Below are 13,392 nucleotides of genomic sequence, written 5' to 3'. Positions count from 1 at the left end.
TTTTTCTTTAAAATGAACTTGAGAAGAGTTTGTTTATTTTCTGACAAATATCAATGACCAAGGCATCAAAATGTTTATGTCAATTGAATGCAAAATCCTACATTGTAAAGGAGTAAGCAGGGAGTCATCTGTTAGCTGGAGCTGGTGGCATGATGTAAAGCACCAGTAGAAGGGCTGGTTTTCTCCCTCCTGGCTCATGCCTGCTTGCGAGCACTGACTCTGGGGCGTTTATGAGTCTGCTGTGCATACTAATCCCTCCTGATATTCACGCTTCTCATATATATACGCTTCTCAACGTATATCTTTTGTTGCTGCTATAGTAACTACTATGTAACATCATGGCAGTTATTGTAGGTCCGGCCTGCAGAGGCTCCTTCTGTGCAGCCAAAGGTGCCCTAACGAGGAGGAAAGGCAGCAAAGCCCTCACCCAGCGAGGCCACGCAATGGTACGTCTCCAGCATCACGTCCCGGTACAGCGCTCGCTGCGCAGGGTCCAGCAGCGCCCACTCCTCCCTGCTGAAATACACGGCCACCTCCGCAAAGCTCACGGGCTCCTGCAAGCAAAGAGGCTCCTTGCTGGGAACAGCCAAGGCCCAGGGAAGCAGCTCACACAGGACACAAACTCCCGTCCCAGCCGCTTCTCTGGCCCCAGCAAACACACGCTGGCTGAGGCCACCTCCCTCTCCCCTGCATTCACATCCCCTCCGCCCCTCGGCTTCTCCTGCCTGCTTCCCCCAGCCCCACCTGAGATGGATGTGCTGTGGCCATCTGCTGCTCTCCTGCAGCTGAAATGATCACGGCTGGAAGGCAGAAGTTACATTGGAGCCTGCAGGGACAAGAGAAATGGCAGGGGAGCTGTGAGGGAACACAGCAGTCCCTGTCCCAGCCCAGCCCTCCACAGCCCATCTGCAGGGCACTGCCTGGGGGATGGCACAGCAGGCCTTGCACAGGAACACAAGCAGCAACAGCACTGGTAACGCTCTGCCTACAGCTGATTACAAATCACAAAGCTGACTCCAACTGGGTGGCACAAAGAACTGACACCCGGTTCAACAGCTGAGGGTACATGGACTGTATGCCTAAAGACAATGCATAGCAAGGAGGCAGTCATCTTACCCCTAAACAGGGAGCAGCCCAAGTGCCCCTTGAGCTCTCCTGCACAGCAAGGGCTGCACGACAGGATCTCCCAACAGTCAGGGATGGCTCTCAATTTCACACCTCTACAGAGATCCCACTCAGCTTCATGTCAAGACACCTTGCTGACACAGGTCTTCTGTAAGAGACCCAGGGTTCATTTGGAGCTTTGTGAGCTTCTCTAAGGTGATGTGCTACAGTGAAGATCTCAAGGTAACCACACAATCATAGAATGGCCTGGGTTGAAAAGGTCCTCAATGACCATCTAGTTTCTACCCTCCTGCTATGCGCAGGGTCACCATCCACCACACCAGGCTGCCCTGAGCTACATCCAGCCTGGCCTCGAATGCATCCAGGGATAGGACATCCACGACCTCCCTGGGCAACATCGTGCAGTGTGTCACCACTCTCTGACTGCAAAACATCTTCTGAATATCTAACCTAAATCTCCCTTGTCTCAATTTAAAACCATTCCTCCTTGTACCATTACCATAAGTGCTCGTAAAAAACCGTTCCCCAACTAGTTTATGCTTTTCTTTCACGTCCTGGAAGGCCACGATGTGGTCTCCCCGGAGCCTTCCCTTCTCCTCGTCAAACAAGCCCAGTTCCTCCATTGCACCAAGAATGCCTCGGCGGCTAAATTTCCCTCCTCTCCCACCAGGGGGAGGAAACTGCAGGCTGCCGTGGGCGGGGGAATGAAAATTCCCCCCTTGGAGGCTTTGCATTCAGACAGTCAAAAGGAGGCATCGGGGAGTTGAAAGCTTCCATCAATCAATCCATGCGTGCAGAGGAGCAGAGCGAGGTCATCTCGTGTCTCCCGTGGCCCACAGGGAGAAACGCAGTCCCAGCTGGGCTGTGTTACAGAGAACCGACTGGGCAGCAGAGCGCGCTGAGCTCCTCTGCTCACTTCCTCGCTGTCCCAGCTCCAACCCCTTCCCGTGCCCCTCGGAGCCCAAGCCCGGCAGCAACACGCCTGGGAACCGCTGCTCCCGTCCCCTCGTGGTGCTGCTCGCCAGGGGAGGGAGAACTTCCTGCAGCTCGCAGACAGTCCCACACAGCGTGAGGGGATGGGTATAAAAAAGCACACAGATCAACGAGAGTAAGGGATACAAGCAACCAAACAACAACTACTACGGAAGAAAATCTAATTAGTATTAATACCGCTTGACGATAAGAAGTCTGTCCCCTGATTTAAAAAGAACCCGATTTGTTCTTGACCTCCCAAAGCTGCAGGTCATCTACTAGTCCTCAAGAAGTGCTGCAGCCCTCCCCAGTCCCTGCTTCGAAATGGGGTTCAATATGAAGAGAAAAATGCCTGCAGCTGCTCTGCACGGGCCGCGAAGGGCTCCTACCTTGGGTGCGGAGCAGGCTGCTCCCGCCTCTGGTGCGGGCAAGCAGGCTCCTGGGAGTCGCGGAGAGCAGAGGGTGCCGAGTGTCCTCAGCCCGGAGCTGGCCGCAGCACGGCCTCGCTGCTCCTCCTGCCACCGCCGTGCTGCCCGGACGGTTTCCAGCCAGGCTCTGGCCGCTTCGGCACAGCCTCAGGTCCAGGCAGCAATTCCCACAGCGAGCACGCCCCGAGCCGGCTGCCGGCCTTGGGCGGTTTCACAGCTCCTTCTCATGGCACATCTGCACCCGGGGGAGGGGGGGAGGTATGTGGGCTGCGTTTTGTTACGCTAATGAAGCATCCCTTTCTGCTGGCTCTCTTTGCTTCCTTTGGTTAAGCTCTGTGCTATACAAGGGCCAGCTCTGCTCTTCGCTGCTGTAGATCTACAGATTTTAAGGTCACCCAGAAAGAACTGCCCTCGGGTTAACCGGGGGTTTGTGTCTGGGGAAGAGTGCTTCCTGTTCTGTTGCATTTTCTGTGGGGCAAAAGTGGGCTCCTAGTTTCATTTGGCAATGTTTAACCTCTACGCATCTTGAAGGGTGAAGGAGCGAGGGTGCTCCCCTTGAGGGTGGATCCATAGCTGGAGGTTCGGTCATGGCGATCCTTGTAGGAGGACAACCCTTGGGAGCAGGGTCCCACTTGAGGTGGTATCTGGAGAATTCCAAGAACCTCACGGTTGAAATCTTGCAGGAGTGAGGCTATAATGTGCTCGGGAATGTAAGCTTTGAAATACTTTGGAGAAATCATCACAACAGAAATGTATCAGGGGCATTTGCAGTTAGCTGCCAGGAAGGGGCCTGGTAGGATCATGTAACGAGTAATTGCCCAAACTATTTCTTCATTGTGGTTATCTTTGTGATTGTTAAGTGTTTCTGTTATAAAATGATTGCTTGTGGAATTCCACATACAATACAAGTGCTCTTGTTGCTGGGGACATTGGTTATAGCTCTTGCCCAGGGAATTTGGTATTCCCGTGCCCTGGGGAAGTAAGCAGAGTCCATTACCCAGCAAGGGAGACTTCATAAGCGGCTGCTGTGTGGTGTGAATGCTGACTATTGGATGCAAGGTGTGAGTTGTGTGAATGTGGGAATCGAGTCTAATTGGCTATTGGTTTAAAGAAAGGACAACCAAAAATCTCTTTTTAATGCTTTTTATTTTTTAAAGGCTTTTTTAAGGCTTCTTTGAGGCTAGCATCAGAATGCGCTTGTGCTTGGAGCCAGCAGCTTGTGGGCAGGCTCCTGAGTCACCAGGGGTGGAACTGCCATTTTAGCAGCATGGTTTAAATACCTGTCCTCACCTTCACACCTGATAGCTAGCTTCCACCCATGAGTTGCATCAGGTGAGAAATCATTGTTTGTGCTCACTGAGAAAGGGGAGGTTCAGTGAGTGAGCACAGCCCACGCTTCCCATAGGGTGCTACATCTGTGTGTGGGAGGTGGTGCAGTGGTGTGAATTGTACGCTCTGGTTCCTACTTGCTCAGGAGACTGGCTTTCCTTGGCAGTCCCTAAGGCCCAAGACTGAAACATGGTCTCCACTAGACAGTGGTCTCATTCTAAGAAGACTGTGGCAACCCAGATGGAAAGCTTGCTGAGAAATGCTGTTCAGGCCTCTGGCTGCAAGGAGTGCCTGAGCCTACTTCTGCCCGGGGGAGTGGCAGGGACTTCTTCTGTATGAGGTGTGGGTTTAGGGCGTTTAGTTCAAGGAGCGGGAGCTCGAGTGATCTTCTGCTCAATACCTTCAGGGGCAGTGAGGGACTGTGAGCGGGATTGGAAAGCACAGGCGATGAATAATTGGCTCAGAGGCTGGTGTCGAGCCAGAAATTTTTGATTCTTTGATCGTGGGGCAGTATACTCGGCCCCTGGCTTGTCGTCTGTCCATGGAACCCACCTATCTCAAAGGGGACAACGAATACTAGCGCACGAAGTAGCAGGGCTTATTGAAAGAGCTTTCAAATAGCTATGAAGGGGGAAGGGGACAAAACAGGCCTCTCAAGAGATGAGCCTAGGGGAACGATGCTTGAGCTGGGGTGTGGCAGATGACTTGTCTGAAATGTGTCTATACCCATGGGCGCAGCATGAGCAACAAGAAGGAAGAGTTGGAAGCAATTGCGAGTCAGGCTAATTATGACCTTGTTGCTATTTCTGAAACATGGTGGGACCACTCCCGTGACTGGAGTGCTGTGATAGATGGCTACAAGCTCTTCAGAAGAGATGGATGAGGAAAGAAGGGTGGTGGTGCGGCCCTTGATGTTAAAGACTGTTTCGAGGTTGAAGAGCTTGGGGTTGGGAATGATAGAGTGGAGTGTGTATGGGTAAGGATCAGGGGGAAGGCCTGTAGGGGCGGCATCTTGGTGGGGGTCTGTTCTGGACCACCTAATCAGGACGAAGATTTGGATGAGGCATTCTATGAGCAGCTCGTGGAAGTCACGGGATCACCAGCACTTGTTCTGATGGGAGACTTCAACTTCCCTGATATATGTTGGAAATATAATATAGCACAGAGGAAGCAGTCCAGGAGGTTTCTAGATTGTGTGGAAGATTGCTTCCTACGCAACTGGTAGGAGAGCCTGCCAGGGGCGGTGCCCTTCTGGACCTGGTCTCCTCCAACAGAGAAGGACTGGTGGGAGAAGCGAATGCTGGGGACTGTCTTGGGCAGAGCGACCACAGAATTGTAGAATTCTCCATTCTTGGGGATGTCAACAGAGTGACCAGCAAAACTGCTTTCTTGAACTGCCAGAGGGCGGACTTTGACCTGTTCAGGGCGCTTGTAGCACGGGTCCCTTGGGAGTCACTTCTCATGGGTAAAGGGGCCCAGGAAGCCTGGATGCTCCTCAAGAAGGAAACCTTAAAGGTGCAGGACCAGGCTGTGCTGAGTGCCGTAAGGCGAGCCGAAGGGGAAGACGAGCGGTGTGGATGAGCCGGGAGTTACTGCTGAGACTCAGGGAGAAAAAGAGAGTCTACGTCCTCTGGAAGAAGGGACAGGCTGCTTGGGGAGATAACAAAGAAGCAGCTAAGGCTTGCAGGAAGGAATTTAGGAAGGCAAAAGCCCAACTTGAGCTCAGGTTCGCCACTGCAGTAAAAGACAATAAAAAATCTTTTTCTAAATATATTAATGGCAAAAGAAAAACCAAAGATAATTCTCATCCTATACTTGATGCAGCAGGGAATGTGGCCACTGAGGACAAAGAAAGGGCTGAGGTCCTCAATGCCTTCTTTACAATTGCCTTTAACAGCCAGATCAGTCATCCTCTGGGCTTTTTATGCCCTGATCTGGAAGTCTGGGACGCAGCTCAGAATTTGCCCCCAGCAATTCCGGTAGAGATAGTCAGAGAGTTTCTCCTCCATCTGGACTGTCACAAGTCCATGGGACTGGATGGGCTGCACCCTCGGGTGCTGAGGGAGCTGGCAGGGGTGATTGTCGAGCCCCTCTCGGCCATCTATCAATGCTCCTGGTTAACTGCTGAGGGCCCAGAGGATTGGAGGCATGCTGATGTGACTCCCATCTTCAAGAAGGGCCGTGAGGAGGATCTGGGGAGCTAAAGGCCTGTGAGCCTGACCTCGGTACCAGGGAAAGTAATGGAGTAAATCATCTTGGATGAGATTACATGGCATGTGCGCAGTGTCCAGGGGATCAGGCCCAGCCAGCACGGGTTCGTGAAAGGCAGGTCATGCTTGACCAACCTCATCTCCTTCTATGACTGGGTGAGTAGTCTGGTAGATGAGGGAAGGGCTGTTGATGTAGTCAACCTAGACTTCAGCAAAGCCTTTGACACGGTCTCTCGCAGGCTTCTTGTGGGGAAACTGGCTGCCCATGGTCTGAACAGGTTTACACTTCTTTGGGTAAGGAACTGGCTGGAGGGCCGTGCAAGTGGGTAGTGGTGAATGAGTGAAGTCCAGCTGGCGACCCGTTTCAAGTGGTGGTCCCCAGGGGTCAGTACTGGGGCCCATCCTGTTTAATATCTTTATTGATGACCTAGATGAGAGGATTGAGTGCACCCTCAGTAAGTTTGCAGATGACACCAAGCTGGGAGGTGGTGTGGATCTCCCTGAGGGTAGGGAGGCCCTTCAGAGGAATTTAGATAGGCTGGATCGCTGGGCTGAGGCAAATGGGATGATGTTCACCAAGGCCAAGTGTCGAGTCCTGCACTTTGGGTACAATAACCCTATGCACCATAACCCCATAACCCATATAGGCTTGGGGACAAGTGGCTGGATGACTGTGAAGAAGAGAGGGAGACCTGGGAGTGTTGGTTGATGTTCAGCTGAACATGAGCCGACAGTGTGCCCAGGTGGCCAAGAGAGCCAACAGCATCCTGGCCTGCATTAGAAATAGTGGAATGGAAATAGCCAGCAGGAGCAGGGAGGTGATCATCCCCCTCTACTCAGCACTTGTGAGGCCGCACCTCAAGTACTGTGTTCAGTTTTGGGCTCCTCACTACAGGAAAGATGTTGAGCTGGAGCGTGTCCAGAGAAGGGCAACGAAACTGGTGAGGGGTCTGGAGCACAAGTCTTATGAGGAGCAGCTGAGGGAGCTCAAATTGTTTAGCCTGGAGAAGAGGAGGCTCAGGGGAGACCTCACTGCACTGTACAACTTCCTGAAGGGAGGCTGTGGAGGAGGGGGATGTGGCCTCTTCTCCCAGGCAACGAGCAGGACACAGGGTAATGGCTGCAAGTTGTATCAGAGGAGGTTTAGATTAGACATGAGGAAGAACTATTTCTCTCACAGAGAGGTCAGGCAGTGGAATGGCTGCCCAGGGAGGTGGTGGAGTCGCCGTCCCTGGCAGTGTTCAAGAGGTGTCTGGATGACGAGCTGCGTGATGTGGTTTAGGGCTTGTGGTTAGAATGGTGATGAGGAGAAGGTTGGACTGGATGATCTTGTAGGTCCTTTCCAACCTTGTGATTCTAAGATGATTCTATGATTCCATGTGCTTTGTTACGCTAATGAAGCGTTTCTCTCTGCTGGGTCTCTTTTCTTCCTTTGCTGGGGACATTCGCACATCCTTGTGGTCACAGGTCCCCACGTTGCTGCCCTGCCGTTCCTTTAACTCCTCTCACCCGTGAGCAGCTCCCAGCAAGAGGCAATCTCCGGCTGCCCTGCTCTCGAGGGCAGCATCTCCCTGCAGCTGGGTCACTTCCTCACTGAGTGCTGCCCATGGCACTGATGTCACGTTTCTACTCACTGAGCAAGCGAGTGCTATTGCGAACAACTTCCTATCCTGCTTTCTCAATTCGGTCTTCCCTGCAAGGCATGAGCATGGTTAAGCTCTCTGCTGTACGAGGGCCGGCTCTGCTGTTTGCTGCTGTGGATCTACAGACTTCAAGGCCACCCAGAAGGAACCGCCCTCAGGGTAACCGGGGGTTTGTATCTGGGAAAGACTGCTTCCTGTTCTATTTCATTTACTGTGGAGAAAAAGTGGATTCTTAGTTTCACTTGGACACGATGATCTCTAGAGGTCCCTTCCAACCCCTACAATTCTGTGATTCTGTGATTCTGTGAATGTTTAAACTCTATGCATCTTTCTGCAGGGGATGTTCCTCTGAACTTTGCTGTGATCACAGCCACATCTCTTTCCTTTCTGCTGATAACCCAGCTGTACACATGACCAAAAATATTTCCCCCGCTCACATCAAAGCTTTCCAGAAAGCGATCATTTTGTAATAAAACGGCTGGTATCCCTATGGCAGAGAGGGTCAACACATCCTGCTCTTGAGAACAAAAAAGAAAAACAAAAGAAAACAAAAGCAAACAAATAAGCAAGCAAACAAAGAAGCCCACCTTAGTCTAGTGTGGGAGTTGGTTCACCAGATTCTGCCAAGTGTTCTCACTTCTGTCCTACTCAAGGCTTTTCATTTTTTCCAAGAAGTTATTATAATATTCTCCACCCCAATTGCTGAGTTATTGTGATTTGCAGCTCTTATTCCTTGCTGTAGTGGCACAGCAAGGAACCAGTAAGTGAGCACGAGTGCCTGGAGCAGTGTGAGAGGGATGCATTCCTCGGCTCACCTCCCCCTTCTCCAGACCCCTGCTAGGAGGGGTGACTCAACCCCCTGCTCTGACATCCCTCCCTGAAGCCTCGCTTTCACCTTTGATTGCTCTACACCTCCTTACCCAGTACGCAATTCCTAAACAATTCTACAGAAATATGTTCCACATCAATTCCCCCCTTTTCTATAATCTGGCAAGCGTCACGTCGCTAGGTGATGCCATTCTCTCCTGGGGATTTATGAAAAACACGCCCCACTTTCCATCTTTTGGCGCAGCTTATGCTGCTTCCATTAAACATACTCAAGAAACAACGTAACAACGCATAGGAATATTCCAAGAAAGAGTAAGACTGCGCAAGCCTTGAAGAGAGAGTGGCTTTAGCCAGGCAAAGCTCGCTAACCAACCGGTTAATCTGCTCCACAGCTCTGTAAATCCAAAGTATTATCCAAAGTAAATTGGTAGATCACTTGAATTTGTTCCCACTGTTTAGTGTGCACATCTGTGTCTTTTATTGAGTTGTGTCAGTTTTGATTAATTCTAGCCCACACCCCTCCTTCTTTGGCCAAGAGGAGATCAAGAGCCATTCCATTCTGCAATACTACTTGACTAATAGACGACACCTCTGTCTGCAATCCACAGCTGAGTTCTTGATATTCTCCAGTGTAGCTGCTATACTGACAATTGCCTTTTCTGATTCACTTACTCCTGGACTAGGAATAAACCACCAAATAAAACTATGGAGCTCAGAGGGCCTGTCTATAAGGGGGTTATCCCCTGCTTCACCCTTTTCCAAGAGCTTCTCAGCATCCCTGGGGGAACAGCTGTTCCATTGCAGCACTAAGCATCCTCCTACATAATGTCCTTCCAGTTCTCTGGAAGGGTCTTACATTGAGGCCTGCCTATAGCTGTACACTGGATTTAGGTCCTTTTTCCTAATGTTCTGATTTTATTTGCACACCTATGCCTACTTCCTGCTCCACCCCATGGTGTCCAAATGGTGGAGGGAGTCCCACACTGAGGGATTTCCATTCCTCCATCTCTTGGTAAGGCTGTACATATTCCTGCAATCAGGGAGCTTTAGGCTAACCACTGTTCCTTTAGTGATGTTTAAATAGGTATTTTCACACCAGGCTGAAGCAAGTCTTATGTAACACATGCAACATATAGAACATATTGTCTCTCAATCCTTAGCTCCAGTGGTCCGGTCTTCTTAACAGTGCACTGGGGCTGAGATGTCTTCTTACTACTCTCCAAGCCCCGTCGACTAGGTTATCCAGGTCCTGCATTTTGCTTCCTTAATCTGTAATTCACCAGGAGAAAATACAGACATTCTCGATCTGATTAGCAAAAGACTTTGGGAGATGTGAACAAATTCAGCAGACAGGGACGGAGAAAACCAAAAGATTGGCTTCCACTTGTTCTAGTAAATCTTGCCCTAGTAAAGGCTTTGGTGAATTTGGCACCTACAAACATTTGTGTATCCCCACCTGTTTACCTATACTGAGTTGTAAAGGCTTAAGAAAGTAAACCTCATTTTGCACTGGGATACTCGGATATCCAGTTTCCCAGGTCTCTGCAGATGAAGGATGTTAGCTTCCAGCGTCTCATCTCCTGCCTTGGCACAAACAAGATTAACTGCTAAATGGTCATCACCTTCCAAACACCATCGATCACAATTTTTTATTAAAGTTGTCTTGCTCATGGGGCCCCCAGGCTCCCCAGCAGTATCTGAAGTGGAATTTGACTGGGAACTTCCTTTCCCCTGCTCCCCCATACTCAATTTCATTGATTCCTTATTGTTCCTCAAAGTCCACACCTTATAGCTAGAACGTTAGTGTGACCAAATGCATATTCCTCTTTAAAGCCCAGTCTACAGCACCAACTGAAATGCCACTTTCCTCTATTCCACTGTAATCCCTGGACACTACTACAGGTCAAGCCTCTGATAACAAATACGGGGTTAAACAAACAGCCAATTAGACTCGATTCCCACATTCACACCACTCACACCTTGCATCCAATAGTCAGCATTCACACCACACAGCAGCCGCTTATGAAGTCTCCCTTGCTGGGTAATGGACTCTGCTTACTTCCCCAGGGCACGGGAACTCCCTGGGCAAGAGCTATAGCCAATGTCCCCAGCAACAAGAGCACTTGTATTGTATGTGGAATTCCACAAGCAATCATTTTATAACAGAAACACTTAACAATCACAAAGATAACCACAATGAAGAAATAGTTTGGGCAATTACTCGTTACATGATCCTGCCAGGCCCCTTTCTGGCAGCTAACTGCAAATGCCCCTGATACATTTCTGTTGTGATGATTTCTCCAAAGTATTTCAAAGCTTACATTCCCGAACACATTATAGCCTCACACCTGCAAGATTTCACCTGTGAGGTTCTTGGAATTCTCCAGATACCACCTCAAGTGGGACCCTGCTCCCAAGGGTTGTCCTCCTACAAGGATCGCCATGACCGAACCTCCAGCTATGGATCCACCCTCAAGGGGAGCACCCTCGCTCCTTCACCCTTCAAGATGCGTAGAGGTTAAACATTGCCAAATGAAACTAGGAGCCCACTTTTGCCCCACAGAAAATGCAACAGAACAGGAAGCACTCTTCCTCAGACACAAACCCCCGGTTAACCCGAGGGCAGTTCTTTCTGGGTGACCTTAAAATCTGTAGATCTACAGCAGCGAAGAGCAGAGCTGGCCCTTGTATAGCACAGAGCTTAACCAAAGGAAGCAAAGAGAGCCAGCAGAAAGGGATGCTTCATTAGCGTAACAAAACGCAGCCCACATACCTCCCCCCCTCCCCCGGGTGCAGATGTGCCATGAGAAGGAGCTGTGAAACTGCCCAAGGCCTGGCAGCCGGCTCAGGGCGTGCTCGCTGTGGGAATTGCTGCCTGCACCTGAGGCTGTGCCGAAGCGGCCAGAGCCTGGCTGGAAACCGTCCGGGCAGCACGGCGGTGGCAGGAGGAGCAGCGAGGCCGTGCTGCGGCCAGCTCCGGGCTGAGGACACTCGGCACCCTCTGCTCTCCGCGACTCCCAGGAGCCTGCTTGCCCGCACCAGAGGCGGGAGCAGCCTGCTCCGCACCCAAGGTAGGAGCCCTTCGCGTCTCGTGCAGAGGAGCGCACGCTTCCTGCCCCCTGCCAGCACTAGCGGGATACGAGCGGGGAGCGACAGCGGGTGGGGCGGCACCGGCACTGCTGTAGCCCAGGTGGGAGCCCAGTCCCGGCTCCAGCTCCTGCCCAGTTCAGCGGGTTTGCTGGGCCAGACGGGCTGCAACGAGGCGAGCAGCGGTTCCCAGGCGTATTGCAGCCCGGCTTGGGGCTGCGCTTCTCCCTGTGGGCCACGGGAGATATGAGATTACCTCGCTATGCAGCTCTGGACGCATGTATTGATGGAAACTTTAAACTCCCCATGCTTCGTTTTGAGTGTCTGAACGTGAAGCCTCCAAGGGGGGAATTTCCACTCCCCTTTCCCTTCCATGGCAGCCCGCAGTTTCCCCTCGGGACCCAGCAGGCACTATGTGCCTCTAGCGGCCATTGCAGCGTTACATTTTGTGCGCTTAGCGCTGGGCTGATGGCTCACCTGAGGATGTGCAAACCCCTCCTAAGGCTTTTGTTCAGGCTGTCCCGGCAGCTGCAGATGCCTTCAGCGCACAGCTGCGGGCCCTGAGCACGTCCAGCATCTGTGCCAGCCCCAGCACTGGGCTGTGTTATAGAAGCTGAAAAGCTGAGAGCGTGTGTGCTGACTGGAGCACACTTTGAGAACGCACCCGAGCAGCACGTCAGTAAAGTGCAGCCCAGGCTGCCTCGTGCAAAGGGCGCACGGTGCTGAGAACGTCTCTGGAAGGGATCTCTGTACAGGAGTGACCTTGACAGCCATCCCTGATTGTGGGGAGATCCTGTCGTGCAGCCCTTGCTGTGTAGGAGAGCTCAAGGGGCACTTGGGCTGCTCCCTGTTTAGGGGTAAGATGACTGCCTCCTTGCTATGCATTGTCTTTAGGCATACAGTCCATGTACCCACAGCTGTTGAACCGGGTGTCAGTTCTTTGTGCCACCCAGTCTGAGTCAGCTTTGTGATTTGTAATCAGCTGTAGGCAGAGCGTTACCAGTGCTGTTGCTGCTTGTGTTCCTGTGCAAGGCCTGCTGTGCCATCCCCCAGGCAGTGCCCTGCAGATGGGCTGTGGAGGGCTGGGCTGGGACAGGGACTGCTGCATTCCTTCACAGCTCTCCTGCCATTTCTCTTGTCTCTGCAGGCTCCAGTGTAACTTCTGCCTTCCAGCCGTGATCATCTCAGCTGCAGGAGAGCAGCAGATGGCCTCAGCACATCCATCTCAGGTGGGGCTGGGGGAAGCAGGCAGGAGAAGCCGAGGGGCGGAGGGGATGTGAATGCAGGGGAGAGGGAGGTGGCCTCAGCCAGCGTGTGTTTGCTGGGGCCAGAGAAGCATCTGGGACGGGAGTTTGTGTCCTGTTTGAGCTGCTTCCCTGGGCCTTGGCTGTTCCCAGCAAGGAGCCTCTTTGCTTGCAGGAGCCCGTGAGCTTTGCGGAGGTGGCCGTGTATTTCAGCAGGGAGGAGTGGTCGCTGCTGGACCCTGCGCAGCGAGCGCTGTACCGGGACGTGATGCTGGAGACGTACCAGTGTGTGGCCTCGCTGGGTGAGGGCTTTGCTGCCTTTCCTCCTCGTTAGGGCACCTTTGGCTGCACAGAAGGAGCCTCTGCAGGCCGGACCTACAATAACTGCCATGATGTTACATATTAATAACTATAACAGCAACAAAAGATATACTGAGAAGCGTGAGTATCAGGAGGGATTAGTATGCACAGCAGACTCATAAATGCCCCAGAGTCAGAGCTGGCAAGCAGGCATCAGCCAGGAGGG

At 51.9% G+C, this 13,392-nt stretch overlaps 3 protein-coding genes across 11 annotated transcripts in view; 1 reads left to right on the top strand and 2 right to left on the bottom strand.

Annotated features, from left to right (window-relative positions):
- The window catches only part of LOC125686094 (zinc finger protein 501-like), a 474,399-nt gene that overhangs the window by 37,058 nt on the left and 423,949 nt on the right, over positions 1-13,392 (bottom strand). The gene's annotated exons all lie outside the window — the stretch shown is intronic.
- The window catches only part of LOC125686095 (zinc finger protein 501-like), a 239,099-nt gene that overhangs the window by 46,390 nt on the left and 179,317 nt on the right, over positions 1-13,392 (top strand). The window lies entirely within an intron of this gene.
- LOC125686098 (zinc finger protein 485-like) overlaps positions 1-13,392 on the bottom strand; it is a 322,586-nt gene that overhangs the window by 141,825 nt on the left and 167,369 nt on the right. The gene's annotated exons all lie outside the window — the stretch shown is intronic.

The sequence above is a fragment of the Lagopus muta genome, chromosome 31 (assembly GCF_023343835.1).
Source record: "Lagopus muta isolate bLagMut1 chromosome 31, bLagMut1 primary, whole genome shotgun sequence".
NCBI classification, from domain to species: domain Eukaryota; kingdom Metazoa; phylum Chordata; class Aves; order Galliformes; family Phasianidae; genus Lagopus; species Lagopus muta.
Note: the sequence above shows the minus strand (reverse complement) of the source record. Positions and strands in the feature narration are given on the sequence as shown.